Below are 13,288 nucleotides of genomic sequence, written 5' to 3'. Positions count from 1 at the left end.
TATACAATTTAAATCTGTTTTGTATAACTGGTTCATCAACTAGATCCATTCTATAGTATTAGTGAATTACTTGACTCCGCTGTAAATGTATTCTAAATTTATTAGCTGCATTGCTCTTTAATATAGCGATTATTATTAGTATTGGTTATTGTTATTATTATTACCAGTATTGCATTTCATTTGTATTGTTGTATTCATCTGTTTTTATATTTTATGTCAAATATTATATCTTGTAATTTAGTGTATTTTATGTCTATTGCAACAAACTGTTGCTCATGACTCATGGGATTAATAAACGACTGATTAATTGATATGCACATGGTAGTGATATCAAATTTATTATTATAATGTAATTCAATATCATACCAGAATATGCTTGAAAGTTATGCATTTTTAAGTTATGAGTAGAGTCCTGCGTTTTGTTACCTAAAGCCTTCAAGCGACTCGCAACAGTGTAGGTATGTATGGAGTATAGATCGGCGGCACTCTGCCTTCAAGTCTGCTGTTAAGTGAACATGCGAAAACTAAACAAAGCTGGGCGGTTGAAGTTCAGTGCCAGAATAGAAGAATTTCGTAGCCAGCGCTTATTTAAAAAAGAATAACATGTATTTTGTGAGAAAGAACGATACGTTTTTTTCATTTGATACACTTAAAATGTTTACAGTTATTCATCGTAATGTGGAGATACTCTTAAAGCACGAAATCATAATTTGTTTTATTTTTGAGATTGTACTGACATTTACGTTTTTTCATTTTTAAATATCAACCTTCAATCAAATCTACAGTATCTTAATCCGTTTTACTTTTTGTAAAAATCGGAAGTAGAAAAATTCCGAATAGCATGTAGCCATGGCTCACTAAAAATTATTATGTGGTGCCTGAATTGTTTATTGAGTTCAAGATTTTTTAAGACTACTATTTCTTTTATGTTAACAAGAGCGGTTGTAGGAATAAATTCGAATATGCTTCTTAGATTAATGTTGTAACATTTGTTGCGCATCTCAAGATATTGTCACTACATAGCTTCGTTGAAAAATATTATATGAATGGGGAAAAATTATTTTCCAGTAGGTAAATAAGTAAAAAAAAGAAAGTACTGTTTTCCCATAAAGTCAAGTAAATTGCTCATATGCTGTAAAAAATCAGCTGTACAGCTTCAACAGTTTTTGAGAAAAAAAATTATAATATAAGATATATTTAATATTTCCAAGATAGACAATTTCGTTCCCCTTAACCAGGCAGCTACTTCAGTGTTTTCTTTAATAACTTAAAATATCTCTATGCAAAGTGGTCTCATAGTGGGTTTGCTTAGGCCTACATTATGTAATTAAACTTCTATTTGATTAGTTTTGCTCGGCAAATTTATATTATTGTTATTATTACCTATTATTTATAGATGTGTTTTTAGATTGGGGTAATTGTCTTTACTCTATAAGATATGCCTTATTTTCTGTTTTTATTTCACGTTAAATTATCATTCTCTACACTCATAACCCATTCCTTATTACAATGGCGGACCGGCAAATGTTATCGTGTGAATCTCGCTATAGAATATTGACTTTCCGCCATCAAGAATCGTCCCATTTTTCTTTGGGGAAAAGTACAATCAGAAAGCGTGTGTCATCAACGTGACATGGACTATTTTAAAGAAACTGCACAGTTGAAACATATGGAGCCATGAAATACTGAGAATCGATACTAATCTTTGATTACATAGCTTAAATTTAAGTAAGTTATAATCGATTCCTGCGTTTATTTCGGTCTCTGTAGTTTCAGACTATCAAACCGAATTATCTGCTACACTGCATCTGATATCTCTCCGGTACTTTATTACTAACAATGCTCTGTGACGTCACCCATTGTTTCGGAATAGAACCAGGCTATTATTTTCGCATGTCATCGTCCTGCGGTCGTTTCCCTTCGTCCATATCTGGAGATAAGGCGTTCAGCTTTGCGACTTCTTCATTTATCAAGCTATTTTCTCTTTGGACATTAGGTGAACTCAAGGCTGTCTTTTCTGTAACGGACGAAACGACATCGGTGAAATTGTGTTAGCATACAAAGATCCTTGGACGAGAATGCTGTGTAGGCCTACACAAGAATTACAATTCCTCGCCATGAACTCTGAAACTACTATTTTTCGGAATAGTTTTATTATTATTATTATTATTATTATTATTATTATTATTATTATTATTATTATTATTATTATTATTATTATTATTATTGTGATACGAAATCGAAGTTAATTCCTTTTTCATTAAACATAACTGGTATTCAGAAAGTAATTTTCAATGGCAAACTTGTAGTACCGGTACATCACTCTTATTTGTCATGCTTTACAAATTGTAATTGTTCATGTTAGGAAGAAACATCACATGTTAAATATTTAGTTATAATCACTGATCAGTATTGAAGAAGGGATAAACATATACCTACCTTACTTATGTAACATGCTGCATAAAACTATAGTAGTAGTAGTAGTAGTAGTAGGGTTTAAAAAGGGCGCGTCAGCATCTATGGCTATTTGTGCCCTTATCTAAAATTCTTTACACAACAGAAACTATACAATAATCAGAATGCTTAAAGAACTAAAAAAACGTTGTCACGATTAAAACGAGGTACACAAATGCATTTTCAACAGGGTGATGCATAAAACATTATAAAAATCTGACCTTAACTAATATTTAAAAAGAGGTAAAATAACAATACAAATGCTACCATAAATAAATTTTCTGGCGTATTTCTAAAATACTCGGATGCAAAAGGTCCGAATGTCAAGTTTGTTAAAAAACTTATATACTAAATAACAAGTGTAACCTCCGGATGTAAAGGGTCCGGAGGATAATTAAAACGGGTCAAAATCTAAATCACCCTGTCAAGTCCAGTACTCGATAAAAAATCTCAGGACTGCATTTGTACAATTAAAATCATTTCCAAGAGCGTCACGAAGAGTCGGCCGAATTCCATATTGCCGACGGACACGGTCATATTTTCTACAATGTAATAAAAAATGTTCCACCGTAAGAGGAACATGGCATAGATCACACTCCGGCTGATGCTCGCCACGTAGCAGATGGCCATGTGTCAGATAACAGTGGCCAATCCTCAACCGGGTGAGTAAAACTTCTTCGTGTCGTGACGCTCTTGTGGACGAATCCCAAACTCGAACAGTATTCTTTATTCTTCGTAATTTGTTTTCCTCTTGTGCAGACCATTCTCCTTCCCATTGCCACCATATTCTACATTTCAAATAATTTTGTAAGTCTTGCCACCTCTCGCGCCAATATACCAGAGTGCCTTTCGTGGCACCATCTTTGGCTGCAGCATCTGCGGCCTCATTCCCACGAATTCCGACATGGCCAGGAATCCACACTACTCCAATCTCGCAATCAGAGCTTAGGAGTGTGTGGAACAGCTGCTGAGTTCTTAACACAAGGGGATCCTCTGAATAGAGACACTGCAAAGACTGAATGGCACTTAAAGAGTCGGAGCAGATTAGGTATCTGCCCCGAGGTTCTCGAATTAAAAACAATAAAACTCTGTAAAAAGCATATAATTCTGCAGTAAAAACACTGGTATATTCGCTCAGTTTATATTTAAATATCTGTCCATTTGCAACGAAGGAGCAACCAACACAATCATTTACTCGGGATCCGTCAGTATAAACTAAAGAATAATTTGGATATCGGGATAAAAGTTCACTAAAACGAAGTCTATAAACAAAAGCTGTTGTAAAATTCTTAAAACTTTGGCTCAGACTTACATCAAACATGGGGCGTCGCATAATCCACGGTGGAGTGGTGGTGTATTCTAGTGTGCGAACGGATGGTAGATCGACGTCGAGCTCAGAGAGCAGTTCACGGAATCGCACACCTGCTGGACGAGGTCTTCGTGGATTTTCACTGTATCGGCCGTAAAGAGATGAATGATGGAAAGAGTCGAAAGAATTGTGCTCAGGCTGCGAGCGGAGTTTAACCGCATATGAGCACAACAGGACATTACGTCGCCGATACAGTGATGGTTCCCCCGCTTCACAATACAGGCTCGCTATCCGACTCGTTCGGAAGGCACCTGTAGCGAGTCGTATCCCATGATGATGGATAGTGTCTAAGAAACGTAGCTTAGATTTATTTGCTGAGCCATAGATAAAACAGCCATAATCCAGCTTTGAACGGATAAGAGAACGATATAGACGTAAAAGCACTATGCGGTCTGCACCCCAGCGAACCCCTGACAAAAGGCGTAAAATGTTTAAAGATTTTTCACAACGCCTTCTCAAATCACGGATATGCGCCTCCCACGTTAATTTATAATCAAAGATAAGGCCCAAAAACCTCGCAGTGTCTGTATATTGCAAATCCACTCCATTAAGACGCAGTTCAGGATGTGGATGGAGTCCACGTTGGTTGTAGAAGTGGACACACTGCGTCTTTTAAGTGGAGAATTTAAAGCCATTGCGAAGAGACCACTCCGATAGCACATTGATGACCAGTTACAACTGTCGACCGATAGATGGGAGGTATCGGGAACTGTAATATAGACTGAAGTCATCAACGTACAAGAGAGAAGATACTCGGTTACCTACACAGTGGGCAATGCCATTGATCGCAATGCAGAAAAGAAGAACACTTAATACAGACCCCTGCGGAACGCCATTTTCTTGGAGATGTTCGTTAGAAAGTGTGGTGCCTACTCGAACTCGGAAATACCGCTCTGCCATGAACTTCGCAATAAACGTTGGCAGACTGCCACGAAGTCCCCAGTCATACAGGGTTTGCAGAATTCCAAAACGCCACGTGGTATCGTAAGCCTTTTCTAGATCAAAGAAGACCGCCACAAGATGTTCCTTCTTGAGGAAAGCATCTCTAATGGCGGTCTCCAGCCGAACAAGATGGTCTGCGGCGGATCTGCGCTTGCGAAAACCACATTGGATGTTAGATAATCGGTTTCCCGATTCGAGTACCCACATCAGGCGTTTGCTTATCATCTTTTCCATAACCTTGCACACACAGCTGGTGAGACAGATTGGCCTGTAATTGCCAGGTAAAGAAGGGTCCTTTCCCGGTTTCTGGACTGGAATTACAATGGCAGAACGCCAAGCAGATGGAAATACACCCTCAGTCCAGATTCTATTGTAAATAGACAGAAGAAAGGATTTTCCAGCTGGTGGAAGATGACGAAGCATGCGGTTATGGATGTTATCAGGGCCAGGGGAGGTGTCAGGGGATGTGTCTAGTGCCGCCTCCAGCTCCTCGGATGTGAACGGTGCATTGTAGTCTTCAGTGTTGTCAGATTGAAAATTTAGGTTTCGTTTTTCTGCAGTATCTTTGATTTTCAGAAATTCCGGGTCGTAATTATTTGAGCTGCTTATTTGTGAAAATGTGGTAGCAAATATTTCAGCAATGTCTATTGGACTGGTGGTCGTTACTCCATTGTTTAGAAGGCCCGGAATTACAGAACTACGTTTCCCCATTATTCGACGGACTTTGTCCCATATGGTGTTAGCTGGGACGTTGTGTTTCAATGAACTGACGTAATTTGTCCAGGACGTCTTCTTAGCATCGCACACAATGCGACGAGCTTTGGCTCGAAGACGTTTAAACTGGACAAAATATTCTTGGGTCGGATGGCGCTCAAATTGGCGTAAAGCACGTTTGCGGTCACGGATTGCATCTCTGCAGGCATCCGTCCACCAGGGGACAGAGAAGCGTTTTGGCCTGCAGGACGACCGGGGGATAGATAATTCCGCTGACTTTATAACTACATTTGAGAAATGGTCTACTACGGAGTCCACATTTTCATGTCCGTTATCATCGAATGATATGGACTCCGAAAATCCGACCCAGTCCGCCTTTTTAAGAACCCAGTTTGGAGATCGAGATTCCGCCGGACGTAAAGCGGACATATACATTCGAATGGGATAGTGGTCACTACCATGTAGGTCGTGAATCACTGACCACTCGAAATGCGTGGACAAAACTGGGCTACAAATGGAGATATCTATCATGGAGTATGTACCGTAAGCTAAGGAGAGATGTGTTGCTTCCCCTGAATTCAGGGTAACAAGATTTAGACGGGTACATACCTCTGCTATTTTATTTCCTCTGTCATCATCGGAATTTGAGCCCCATGAGTGGTGGGATGCATTAAAATCCCCCACTACCAGATATGGAGCAGGTACCTGCGAGAAAATGTCTTCAATGTCATGCACTGTGAAATGTGTGTCTGGGGGTGTATATACAGAGACTATTGAGAACTCGATGGAAGGTAGAGTGACTCGAGCGGCTATGCATTGATGTGGGCTGTTGATGTTGATAACAGAGGAAAAGATACTTTGGCGGAATAGGAGAGCACAACCTCCGTTGGCACGAATACCGGCAAGGTGATCGTACCGGTGAACGTAGTATCCCGAGATACTTAGGGAGTTTTCGGGCCGAAGTGTGTCTCCTGGAGACATAAAATAGCAGGGTTTTCATGATAGATCAATTGCTGTAGTTCTGTATATCTGCTGCGTACACCGTTCACATTCCACTGTACAATATCAGTCATCAAGAGGAGCTATATCATGTTGGTGGCTTAACAGGGGATCTTCTCTTCTTTTCCTTTCTATGGGAAGATGCTTTTGCCTGCGACTGCTTTGTCTTCGACTCCGGCGACTCACTTGCAGTTCGTCGCACTCCTGATCGCGATCTTGATCGAGGACATGATCGAGAACGTGATCTCGACCTGCCACCCGAACTAGGAGTGCGACGTTCTGGTGTTCTACTAGGGCTACAATCCTTCTCTGCTGTCATAGCAATAATTTTCTTAGGGACGTAAGGCCTGATGTCAAGTCCACAAGTGTCGTCTGACTCAGCAGTCTGAGTAGCGGCGTCTACATATGTCTGGGTTGCGATCTCAATTCGCTTCCCAGGTATGTTCGTAAGAGGTGGTGTTTGTGTGGTGGCATCGATTCCCTCTGTTGCTCTCTGAAGTACAGACGCATAGGACTTTTCAGTTGCCTTCTTTTCTTTATCTAAAATACGCTTACGTGCCTCAAAGAAGCTAATATTTTCCCGGACTCGAAGCTCTTGAATCGTCTTTTCCAGCATATACTTTGGGCAGTTTTTAGAATTTGAAGCATGGTCCCCAGAACAATTCACACAGTGCTCGGCGCGAGTACATGGGGAATCCCCATGGTCTGCACCGCCGCACCGCACTTTGCACAGATGATATTGTTTGTGCAACGTTTTTGCGTATGTCCGAACCGTTGGCACCTAAAGCACCGCATTGGGTTCGGCACATACGCACGCACAGGGACACGCTCATACCCAACAAAGATATATTCTGGCAAGAGAGACGTTTCAAAGGTCAGAAAGACTGTGCTCAGGGGTTCAGTCCGTCCGTCCCGCTTCCGTATTAAACGGTAAGCCTTGGACACGGACTGTTCCGCCAGCTCTAATTGGATCTCTTCATCTGATAGACCATCTAGAGAATCTGTATGCACAACTCCTCGCGTGGTGTTAAGCGAGGAGTGTCGTTCAACTCTGATGGGGTATGACCCCAGCAAATTTGCTTTCAACAGCGTCTCACTCTGTTTTGCAGATGCAGTCTCAACGAGGAGACTACCGTTGCGGAGTCGAGTTGCATTTCTGACCTTTCCAACGAGTCCATCGAGCGCACGTCTCACGTAGAATGGACTAATGTATTTCATAGTTTTTTCCGTTCCGTCCAATGTGATACTGATAAACTTTGGAGGCGGCACTTTTACAGTAACTTTCTCAGGGTCCAATTCCATAGCAATTTTCGTCATATGACCACCAGTCGTACTTTCTCCTGTCTTATGTTTCCTATTAGCTTTTACTGAAGGAGGAGAAGAAGAGCGCGTAGAAGCCATTTTGAAACTGGCCCCCCCTACGGAACCGTCGGAGTCAGCCTGCCACCGGGGGGGCGGAAGAAAAAGACACCAAAAAAGTCTTCTCGGTCTGTGCCGGCCGTGGGGACCCCCCCCCCCACAGCCCGATCCCAAGCAACCCACTTCACGCAAGTTACCCTTCAAACTGGTCATTACACACCTAATGGCAAGTCTTACACCAGAGGCGTGTCGCAGTTTTATGCCCCTACCACGGGAATAACCGCCCGTGGCTCCCCACTCTACACTGAATACAAGTGCCAGACTACTGCGGCTAACTCCGACCGACCCTCCCAAAGCCGGAGCAATCCGAGACCGCACGCAGCTTCAGGGGACTTGTGGTTGATTACACTGCGACACCCATACGTCAGCGGTAACACGTCGGAGCGATATATCCGCCCCGGCGAGCAGAATCTGTCACCGGGACGTTTAAGTCGCTCCGGGCTCCCATTGGGGCTCCACGTGAGTGTACATGACTACTGGTCCGGGCTCCGCACCTAGACTTGCATATAGGGGCAGTATGAAGGGTCCACTATTGCTTCGTTGCTGGGCGCCCTGTCGGGCCACACAAGTTGGAAGTCGCGCTCGAAACCGTGGGACAGGACCACGGAGATAGGAAAGATCCCCGCTGGTGAGACGGGAGTTATAAACCTAAGAAACTTAACCTAATAATAGATATAAGAATTAGAAGGGGAAGAAGAATAAAGCCTCATCAGGCATTGTTAACAAATCCCGTCATGGTGGCGGACGTGGCAAGAACAAAAACAGCGGGGATGGAGAGGTGAAAATGGCTGTGATGATGTGGTGGGCGTTCCGCATGCAATGGCGGCCGGCGGAGAGAAATAGTGATGAAAAAGAAGAGAGAACGAAGAGGAGTGGTTGGTGATGGGACGAAAAATGGCCGAAAAGAAGAGCACGAGAGCCACCATTGCACACCCCGGTCACCACTTGGAGGAACCCACCTCGACCGGCATAAAACTATAAATGTGTAATTTTCCGAAATTATTAACCTACTGTATTTATATTTTAAAAATGATATATTTAGCAATATTTCAGTATATACTTAGATTTGATATAATTAGTTGGGAAGGAAGTTCTAAATCACCATTTATTTCACTGTATTACCTTAAGGTGCTAAAGGAGTTTGGGCTTTGAAACGAAGTAATACATATGAAAGTGAGGATGATAAAATACTGGTTAAAATTATATTTGTTGTTTCAGTCGCTTCTACGGTTCGATTTGCTATAAAGTTCAACAAAGAGAGGGTTGGGAAAAGGGGTGGGTTTATAAACTGCAGAGAAGACTGCATCATATAGGAATGGGATGGGTGTGGGAGAAAGGAGACAATAACAGAAAGAATGTATGGCGTAATGTGAAGATGCGTTTAATTGATATCGAGAGGCAAGAGATTGAGCTCCAATGATCGGAAAAGTCCTCACTACATATACAATCAGATCTCATGCTTAACTGGGGGAGGTGTGACTATATAAATTCTTGTAACAAAGACAGCAGAGCAGGTTTAGCGTGGCTAAGATTGGGGGCATGGAAGGGTAATAAAATTGTCAACGAAGAAGAGGAGCGTATTTGTCCGCTTTGCAGAGAAAAGGACTCCTATAAACATATTTTATTACAGTGTGTCGAATTGGAACATGTACGGAGAAAATATCTACCACCTTCGATGCTAAGTCAGAATAGGAGTTCGCTTGCATGTCTTGACCTCATGGGAAATAGAGAATGCGAACAAAAGACTGGATTGTTCCTCTTGAAGGCGAGAAAGATTAGAACCTCAGCTGTTGAAGTTTGTGACACGAACTGAGGAAGAGATAACAGTATCTACCCAACTGTTCACTTTTATGTCTTTTAGGTTAGGATATATTATATAATGTGTTTTGTTGTGCCATTTTCATTTTAATATGTGTGTTCTTTTAGAGACTAGTTGGATATAATCATAGGTGGGGGGGGGCTACAAAGCAGGACTTGTTTTAGGTACAAAGCAAGTATGTACTTTAAATTTTAATTATATCACTTTATTTTTATTATTACATTATGTAATTGGAATTTCATCAGAATGTGTTCATTTTAAATATGTAATTACAATAAAATGAAGTGTAATAACTATAATAATAATAATAATAATAATAATAATAGGCCTAATAATAATAACAGTAATAATAACAACATCGCCACCACCACCATCACCACCACAACCAGCACCACTACTACTACAGAAGAACACCTATTATCCATCACCCTATTAACCGACTTGCGGATTATCCGTCTGTTTTTCTCTAGCTATTTTTATGCAGAAGAAAATACTGTCTTGTAAATTATGTTAGTAAGTATTTTTTGAAAGATGGTTACTACAAGTCCTTACTGTTAACACAATATGCTTCCGCTGCCGGAAACACAATTACTTGTGGAAGGGGGTGTATTTTCCAACATGTAAAAGACTTACTACCTGCTTTCAAAGGAATGACTCTCAGAAATTCACTACAACTGAAACCTGTGCACCATTCAGTCCTTATCCTTACTGTTCGAGTGGCCATACTGTGTAACTTCTAAACCGTTTTTAACAGGTGTCAAAAGAAAACGTGTTGTGCAAAGTACTGAAAAAAAAAGTGCAAATAATTTATATATTTGTGAAAGGAGAAACTGTGGCCCATCTCGTACCGGAATTCGAGACTGGCGTTACAACTATAAGAGATTTAATGAAAAACAGTTATAAATTGTATAAGCATGAGCATGTAAATCTTCAACACGAGAAGTCTACTATTCCTATCCTCTGCAGACAACCATCACAAGGAGTTCCCTTGACCCTTAAAACCCCGTCGTTGACAGCCGAACTTAAATTAGTGATCTTCAGATTCACTACGTAGCATGCTAACCACAAGACCATGGAGGAAATTACGAGATCAAAGACTAACGTAACTATTATGCTTTTAATTTATGAAAATCGGTTATGGTACGGATTATCCGATATTTTCCATTAACCGTTCAGTCCACTCCCTTCATTACCATAGATAATAGAGGCTTTGCTACCACCACCACCACCACCACCACTACTACTACCACTATCACCGCCACTATCACCGCCACCATCACCACCACCACATCCACCACCATCACTACTAGGCCTACTATTAATCCTGTATGGTCGATATAATGGTCATACAACTCAATAACAGACGAGTGAATGAATTTCGCGATTATATCCTAGGAAATCATGCATGATAACATATCTCCACCAAATATATGGGCAGAGTTCTCCTCTTCATCCATGTGTACAACTAATGCATTTCAATCTTTACATGCTCATTTTAACAGTATGTTCTACTCTCCACACTCTAATATTTACGGCTGTTAGATATCTTAAAAAACATTCAAGTAGAAGTGTATATAAATATGCGTCCTCAATAAGCCATTAGACGACCACAAACTGGAAGAAGAGAAACTGATTTTAACAATACAATAATTGAATTTCAGACCAATATTGTAATGCCATTTCTGTTGATTAAAATGGTAATTACCAGCGTTTGCCCAAAGTTTGACGCAAAAAATAAAGCATATCACATTTATTACCATACCGGTATTAGCTTCTTCTTGAAGCTATGATATAAGTCCTGCGTCTTTAAGAATTGGAAGTGAAATGCTTCACATTTTGCCCTGCTTAATCCTGTTTATACTTGTGAATGTGATGACATGCAACTCGGATACTCTCTAGAAAACTTTGATACGCAACTCGGACATTTTCTTCCATTCCGTATGCAATTCGTAAACACCGATTATATAATAGGCCCTATCCACTACATTTTCATAACAAATTTTGAACAATATTTACATTTTCAGATTACAAAAAAACAGTTATGCACGATTGGGCACGTCACAGTGTTAAAAGAATGAAAACCTTTCTGTCAGAAAATACCCCTCTTTTGCCTTGGCCCGGAAATTCTCCGGATTTTAATCCAATTGAACATATATGAGTGTAGTTAAAAAAGAAATGCGTGAACAGGTCATTACAGCCAAAGTGATTGAGAATATGCCACGCAGAATTTAGAATGATTTAAAGCAAAAGAGGAAGCCATATAATTTAGGGACTTCACATGGGCTTAAATAGTATTCTGCCATTTTTTAATATGAAAATGTAGGCTAAATATGGTTAAAAATGTGTTCTGGATATGTAGTGGAAACAATATAGTTGTACTATTTTCAGATATGAGATTACAGTAAACATAGAATTAAAATAGAATATTTGAATAGTTGTAGGAGATTCTATTGCTGTGGACAGATAATGAATTATTTTCCTCCAAAAAACACAGCGCCCTCTAGAAACATTTAAATGTCATTTTGCGCATTGCTGATATACTACTAGATCGAAAATGTTTCCTGCTCTGTATATCAAATGTAAGATTTTGTAGTTAGGTTCCTGTTCCAGAGAAGGCCTCTTGTATATTTAATTCAATTTATATCTCTTTAAATTTCATTGCATTCATAATAAAATTGACATTTTCATTATTCTGCTTTATCTATCATTCAAGTGTTAGTTCGAGTAATTAACACCAGCCGGCTCTAGTGGAATTCACAAATGAATAGTTTCATTGATATTTATAACAAGGATAATCTGCATATAAAATACATTTCTTGGAAAAAATTATTATCCCTTATATTACAAGCAAAATTTACCCGCCATTTCTCACTCACGTTGAATTTAAACATTGAATACCCACTATAGTTTAAGCACTACTAAACCATAAGCATCACCTAAAAAAGAGTCGTTGAGAGCATAAGTCGTGTAAGTAAAAATGGGTAATGAGGGTTAAAGTAAACATTCGTAAAATACAGCGCAAAGTAGCAATTAATATTCAATTTATTTAAAATATTAGTAGTCAGTGGTTAGCACGAAATACATATTAATTGCTACTTTGTCCTGTATTTTACAGAATTTTGACTTTAAACCTCATTACCCATTTTTGACTTAGACCACTTTTGCACTGAACGGCTCAAATAATCTTGAGCGCACTTCCATGCCGACCACCCGAATTCTGGCCTCCACATATATGCGCGAACGATACTTGGGATAACGTTTGATTAGCACGGTGATCCGCGCCAACCGTTACAGTTGACGTTCGAAACAGGATTCACTTATTGTATGTAGCTTCACAAATTCATCGCGATGCTGAATGGACACGGGTCCGACATTTTTAATGAAAAACTTTCTTTCCTCACGAGGATTCGAACTAGCGCTCATTCCCTATTACTAGTGTAAGGCATTTCGCTTTATACCATGCGGTTATGGCGTGGTACAATGAAGAAATAGCTAGGTGTGAAAATCTTAAATCGGTATTTTCTTCATGATATCTTTAAGAATTATTGCTACTCCATTCGAATCGATGCGCA

Source organism: Periplaneta americana, chromosome 12 (genome assembly GCF_040183065.1).
Source record: "Periplaneta americana isolate PAMFEO1 chromosome 12, P.americana_PAMFEO1_priV1, whole genome shotgun sequence".
Classification (NCBI taxonomy): Eukaryota; Metazoa; Arthropoda; class Insecta; order Blattodea; family Blattidae; genus Periplaneta; species Periplaneta americana.
This window is presented reverse-complemented; position numbering follows the sequence as displayed.